We start from the raw sequence: 7,793 nt of genomic DNA on the forward strand, positions 1-7,793 counted from the left end.
TCTTCACTGTTCCTGATTTCATATAATCCTTCCATTAACCCAGAAAGGTGGCACTGTCAATTATACCCACTTCTTGGAGAGGCTAAACAATTTGTTTAAGCTCACGGAGCAGTAGTAAGTGAAAAAGCTAGAATTCAAACCCAGACACACGTCACTTGAATTCCTGCCTATTTTTCATTTGAGATCACTAAAACTATTCTAAAGTATAAACCCAGAATATGCCATTCAATCTTTTTTGTGAAATGGCTAGTTGAACTTTGAGCTCTAGTCTGCAATCTGTGAGATGAAAGATGTAGGAAAGTTAGAAAAATGGATGGTGGATTAGAAAATTCAGAAGTGATCTGAGATACACTCAGATATCCTGCTGGGTCTCTATACTCAGGCTTGACATATTTCAACTACTCCATTCTAGGGAAAAAAATGTATTAACATTTAATATTGTTCTCTATCCTGTATTGATGTTTTCCAAGATTTATTTCAGTATGGCTGAGAAACAACTCACAAATTCTAGGATGAAACAATCCTTGAGAGTCTCTGGAATTTATAATGGAAGATAATTAACAGGACTTCCTGGAACCTGGTCTGTTTCAAAGTAATAACATGGTTGTAATTTAGATACATCAGCTTCAAAAAGAGGCTGGTAATAAAAAATAATATTCGTACAAAAAGTATGGTATAGAAAATGATGCATAAAAATGTTGAGAAATAGGAGACTATGTTTTTAAGTTTTCAAAACATGTATGCTTTAGAAACCATTACTTAAAAATGCATTTGGCTTCCCTGGTGTTCCAGAGGTTAAGAATCTGCCTGTCAATGAGGGGAACATGAGTTCGATCCCTGGTCCAGGAAGATTCCATATGCCAAGGAGCAACTAAGGCTATGAGTCACAACTATTGAGCCTGAGATCCCTTGAGACTGTGCTCCGCAACAAGAGAAGCCACCACAATGAGAAGCCTGTGCACTGCAACTAAGAATAGCCCCTGTCGCCACAACTAGAGAAAGTCCATGGGCAGTAACAAAGACCCAGCATAGCCAATTAGTTAATTAATCAATTAAAAATACATATATTAATTGAATAAACAGAAAACTGTATTAAGTATTTATTGTCATTATCACATCAATTAAAAACATCTGGACTTATCTAAAGTAGAAAATTTAACATTGAACATAAAATCCTAGAAATTTATGGATGGAAAGATGGCAAGTACACTTTGCTCACAAAGTCTTATGCCAAAAGTCAGAGTAATTAGTATGCTTGTGGTTTCAAAGCAGGCAAAATATCTACACACAATTTTTTAAAAAATGATCATTTAAAATATTTATAAGAAAATCTTTGTAAATGTGCAATTAGGATGTGTCAAATATACCCTCTCTTTGGCTGTATTTTCACCTACAGAAACAAACAAAAAAAGGCTCATCAGCTACAGCTATTCTTGAAAAGATCTCTCATTGTGCCCCACTTATTTTCGTGAAATACTCTTCACAAATTTTTCTTTGGACTTGCAAATTTGAAATTCCTTTTTCTCAGAGGTGAAATACTTTGATCCATTAAACTTCTGACATTTGAAACACATTCATTTTTCCATTCACTATAATCCATACCTCCGTGTCTACATGGCACGGATTAGAATACTTAAAACACCACAGTCACTACAGCTTTCCACAGCCCAGGGAATTATACACAATCACCACGCACAAGGCACCATGGAAAATCATGGTGGTTGCAATGACATGGCCCACTCTCTCCCATCACCATTAGAAACAAATAGCAACAACACACACAGACACACACACACACACACACACACACACACACACACTTGAAAGAATAAAAGGGAAGTGCCAAAGTGCCAGAGAGGGAGACCTTCACACGAGTACTAAAAACATAACTTAAGGAACCAGAGACTCAGAAGAGCGGCCGACACCAGATGAGACCTTGGTCTCTGGGATATTTTTTAGCCTACAATAGAAGATGTAATCTTTGCTATGCAAGACTATTACTGTAGCTGAGAGCCCGCACATAGTTGCCTATATTACGAAAGAGGAGTCAGAAAAACTCCACCTCCCACTAGAGGACACAACAGAGAAGTTTTTCACCAGCATACAGATCTAGTGCATAAAAATGTCTTATGAGAAACCAAAATGCTAAAACTCTCCACATGTGGATAAAGAGTCCATATTTCTACTACTTGTCTTAGTCATTTCGGGCTGGAGGAAATGGTGCTTATTTCCCAACACTTCCAGCCTGTTGTTCTAGAGGAAAAAAAAAAAGCAGTACTGGCAGTTGTAAATCAGCCAAAAAGCATTGAAAAGTCCCAAGCAGATGGCTGGGCCATGGGTACTACACTGAGTTAAGGAGTAGACTGAAACACAGCTAAAGAAAGACATTATAAGCAGGAAGAAAGACCAAGGGAAATATCCTAGAATGAAACAGCAACATAGAGATAAAATACATGGAAGAGAAACTGAAAGATTTAGAGGCAAGAATGAGAAGGGCTGCTACTGCTGCTAAGTCGCTTCAGTCGTGTCCGACTCTGCGCGACCCCATAGACGGCAGCCCACCAGGCTCCCCCGTCCCTGGGATTCTCCAGGCAAGAACACCGGAGTGGGTTGCCATTTCCTTCTCCAGTGCATGAAAGTGAAAAGTGAAAGTGAAGCCGCTCAGTCGTGTCCGACTCTTAGAGACCTCATGGACTGTAGCCCACCAGGCTCCTCCGTCCATGGGATTTTCCAGGCAAGAGTACTGGAGTGGGTTGCCATTGCCTTCTCCAATGAGAAGGGCAATCATACATTAAATAATTTTCAGGAAGAAAATACAGGCATGTCTCATGTTATTGTGCTTTCCAGATACTGTGTTTTTTTGCAAAATTTAAGGTTTGTGGCAACCCTGCGTTGAACATTTGCTCATTTTGTGTCTCTGGGTCACATTTTAATAATTCTTGCAATCTATCACACACTCCACCAGCAAAAAGATGATGACTTGCTGAAGGTTCAGATAATGATTAGCATTTTTTTTAGCAAAAAAGTAGTTTTAAATTAACGCATATACCTTGCTTTTTTAGACTTAATGCTATTGCACTTAAAAGACTACAGTATAGTATAAACATAACTTTTATATGCAGTGGGAAACCAAAAATTCATCTGACTCACTTCATTGTAATATTCACTTTATTGTGGTCTGAAACTGAATTCCCAGTGCCTTCGAGGTACACTTTTATAAGGAGAAAATGTGAGAGTCAGTTTATATACATAAATTATGTATTTATAAGTTCACAAATATATTTTATATATAATTATGTAATAAATACATGCTTATAAGCTCTGAGAATGAAAGCATCGATCAACAAATCAATCATCAGTCATCAATCAAGTCCTCAAGATAAATACAAATAAGTCCAGACACAGCATTGCAAAATTGGTAAAAGCAAAAGAGAGGTATCAATGCACTCAGAGAAAATGATAGAAATATACACTTGTGCACACAAAAATGAATGACAAGAGGAATAGTAAATTTCTCATTAGCAGAAATACACATGAAAAGATGGTATAATAATATTATCAAAGTACTCAGGGAAAATAACACAGAATTCTATACTCAGTTTAACTATCGTTCAAGAATGAGGGCAATAGAGAGATATTTTAAACCTATAACGGTTTTGAGAATCTGCCATTCAGCAAATTTTAGTAGGAAGGAAATGTTATTCGAGGGAAGGATCAGGATTCAAATAGCAAGGGTAGGCAAAGCAATTGCTATACCATGAGAAATGTAAATAAGCAGACTCTAAGTAACCTATGAATGTTAAACATGAAGGTAGGACTTCTACTACCTGATGTTAAGACTTACTCTAAAACTAGGATAATCAAGACAGAATGAGATTAATGTTAAGACAAGACAACCAGATCCATGGAATAAAATTAAAAAGTCCAGGGAAAGACCCACTCTTATACAATATTTGATTTTTGACCAAGGCATCAAAACAATTAAATAAGAAAAGAGAAGTCTTTACCACAAATGGTGCTGGAACAGTTTGTTACCTCTATGAAAACAAAATTGAGCAGAAATTAATGCAATGGAAGACAAAGACATTACAGAGATGAGGAACATAGAGATCTTGAATACACAACAGGAGTCAAGAGAGAAGATAAAATGCTTCCATGGATCTCTATGTGTCATGTTTAATCATGAGAAAATATTAGAAACAACTTTATGCCAATGAATTTGAACATATAAAATTGAAAATTATTTAAAAAAACACAAAATGTCAAAATTGGTTCAAGAAGAGGAAATCTGAACTTACCTATAATCATTTTAAAAATTGTCAGTGAACATATCTACTCACAAAAACAGTCATCAGAGCCAAATGATTTCATAGTGACTTTTTACTTAGGTAAAAAGAAAAAAAAAAGATAAGCTCTATCTTTCACAAACTATTCCAGAATTGAAGAACATGAGCAAGTTCCCCACTTAATTTTATGAAACAAATATTGCCTTTATACCAAAATTAGCAAAAGGATAGTGTAAAAAAAAAAAGAAAACTAGAGCTTAATCTCATTCATTAACATATACTCCCAAAACTCCAATGAAATATTTTAAAAACTTAATTTACTGCTGTATTTTAAAAGGTACTATTACATGAATAGATACGGTATACCCAGAGGGTACATGAGTCATCTAGCACTAGAAAAATCTATTGAAGTTACTTAACAGAATGACAAGTAAAGGGCAGTAATTATCAGATCTTCTTAATGATTTCAGGAAAACAATTAATAAAATTCTAGATTTTTTTTCATGATAAACAACTTAGCACATTAGGAATGGACTGGCCCTTCCTTAACAGAATAAAGGATATCTTAAAAAAAAAAAAAAAAAAAAATTACAACTAACATCATACATAGTGGTGAAATGTCAGAAACTTTTTTCTGACTGATAGAAAAAAAAATGATGAGGTCCTGATTTCACAGTTCCTTTTCAGTACTCTCCTGGAAATCCTGCATCAAACCATGAAAAAAATAAATAAAGTAAAGGGCATGGAACTTGATCTTGGTATCTACTATGGTTAATACAAGAGTATGAAAGCCTTTAGGGAAGGAAGTGCCTTTGTTTAGATTTTCTTGCTAAAAGACAAGTGGAGAGGTGAGGGGTTGAGTCAACAGGAGCCAAGGCAATGAAATAAACTCAGTGCCTCTGTGTTTTAAAGAGAGAATATTTGGATCCGAGAAAATGAGGCTGAAAAGAAGGGAGAGGAAAAGATTGCAATACTGCTAGAAGCCAAAGCCCGTATTTATCAATAAATAGAAACTGGGGCCCAAGTTTTCTTAACATTCCCTAACAAAGATATTTGAGTTTTTATGATACGTCTCTGTCATGACAAAATGTTCAGTAAAGACCTGTACATGTGGTAATGGGTTCTTGGAGTGTTGCTTTTTTTTTTTTTTGAAGGGACTGAAGGCTTGCTGCAGTCCATGGGGTCACAAAGAGTAGGACATGACTTGAGTGACTGAATTCCTTATCTAGTTCAACATGATGGAGAGCAGGGAAGTCATAACAACAGAGAGTCTCAGATCTTAAATAACTTAGCAGTAAAAGGAGCCCAGAACCAGAGAAGACAACGATGACTTAGGTCCTATGAGAAGTCACAAGAGTTTGGTGCATTGGGGCTTCCCAAGCAGTGCCAGTGATGAAGAACTTGCTTGTCAATGCAGGAGGCTTAAGCGAAGAGGGTTTGATCCCTGGGTAGGGAAGATCCCCCAGAGGAGGGCATGGCAACCTGCTCCAGTATTCTTGCCTGGAGAATCCCATGGACAGAGGAGCATGGCGGGCTGCAGTCTATAGCGTGGCAAAGAATCAGACACGACTGAAGCGACTTAGCACACACTCAGGCACATAGCAAGAGACACAGAATAGGGGTTCTAGCAGTTTTATGGATATATTAATATACAGAATTGGGTTTCCTTGGTGACTCAGAAGGTAAAGCATCTGCCTGCCATGCAGGAGACCTGGGTTCTATCCCTGGGTTGGGAAGATCCCTGGAGAAGGAAATGGCAAGCCACTCCAGTACTCTTACTCTTGCCTGGAAAATCCCATGGACGGAGGAGCCTGGTGGGCTACAGTTCATGGGGTCGCAAAGAGTGGACACGACTGAGCGACTTCACTTTCACTTTCATAGAAAACCATAGTGCTGTAGATAACAAAAGATTTTAGAAAAAAAAAAATTGCAAAGGGAATATGAAAAACTTTTACAATCTGATTGCTACTGATCCTGACGTTGATTACTTACACAGTCTGTTTTGCTAGGTGACATGGAAGCCATGAAAAGGAGAAGTTTTAAAGTGTAATTAAAAAGCTGTACTGAAACACTAGAATTCATTTATAGAGAAAGATATTTTCATTGAAGTGTAGCTGACTTACAATATTATGTTAGTTTCACGTGTCCAACAAAGTGACTCAGTTATACACATATATTTTTCAGATTATTTTCCATTATAGGTTGTTACAAGATATGGAATATTTTTCTCTCTGCTATACAGTAAACACCTATTGCCTATTTATCTTATGTGTAGTAGTTTGTATCTATTAATGCCATACTCCTAATTTATCCCTTGTCCTTTTCCCTTTGGTAAGCATAAGTTTTTGTGTTTTTTTTTTTATGTCTGTGAGTTTCTGTTTTCTGTATAGATTCATTGGTGTTAATTTTTAGACTTCACATATAAGGCATATTATATAATATTTGTCTTCCTCTGCCTGATTTCACTTAGTATGATATTCTCTAGGTCCATCCATGTTGCTACAGATGGTAATATTTCATTCTTTTTATGGCTGAGTAAAATGCCATTGCATGTATGTATGCATATATGTGGGCTTCCCTGGTAGCTCAGCTGGTGAAGAATCCACCTGCAATGCAGGAGACCCTCATTTGATTCCTGGGTCGGGAAGATCCCCTGGAGAAGGGATAGGCTACTCACTGCTGTGTTCTTGGTCTTCCCTGGTGGCTTGACTGGTAAAGAATCTGCCTGCAATGAGGGAGACCTGGGTTCAATCCCTGGGTTGGGAAGATCCCCTGGAATAGTGGTATATATGTTATTGTTGTTTAGTCTCTAAGTCATGTCCAACTCTTTGTGATCCCATGGAAAGTAGCCCACCAGTCTCCTCTGTCCATGGGATTTCCCAGGCAAGAATACTGGAGTGGGTTGCCATTTTCTTCTCTAGGGGATCTTCCAGACCCAGGGATCAAACCTGCATCTCTTGTGTCTCCTGCATTGACAGGCGGGTTCTTTACCACTTCTACCACCTGGGAAGCCCTATGTGTGTGTATGTATACACACACACACGTGCATGTGCGTGTGCGTGTGTATGTGTAACATCTTCTGTCTGTTAATGGGCACTGGGTTGTTTCCATGTCTTGGCTATTGTAAATAGTGCTGCTATGAATATTGGGGTGTGTGTATCTTTCAAATTAGAATTTTCATTTTTTCTGGATATATGCCCAGGAGTGAGATCACTGAATCATATGGTAACTCTATTTTTAGCTTTTTTATGAACCTCTTTACTGTTTTTCATTGTGGCTGTACTAATAATTTCCCACCAACAGTGTAGAAGGGCTCCCCTTTTTCCACACCCTCTCCAGCGTTTATTATTTGTAGCCTTTTTAATGATGGCCATTCTGACCAGTGTGAGATGACAACTCATTGTGGTTTTGATTTGCCTTACTCTAATAATTCATGACGCTGAGCATCTTTTCATTCATGTACCTGTTGGCCATCTTTATGTCTAAAGACAAAGTTTTTATTTTCTC

The sequence above is a fragment of the Giraffa tippelskirchi genome, chromosome 8 (genome assembly GCF_054371585.1).
Source record: "Giraffa tippelskirchi isolate mGirTip1 chromosome 8, T2T-mGirTip1v1.2.pri, whole genome shotgun sequence".
Taxonomy (NCBI): domain Eukaryota; kingdom Metazoa; phylum Chordata; class Mammalia; order Artiodactyla; family Giraffidae; genus Giraffa; species Giraffa tippelskirchi.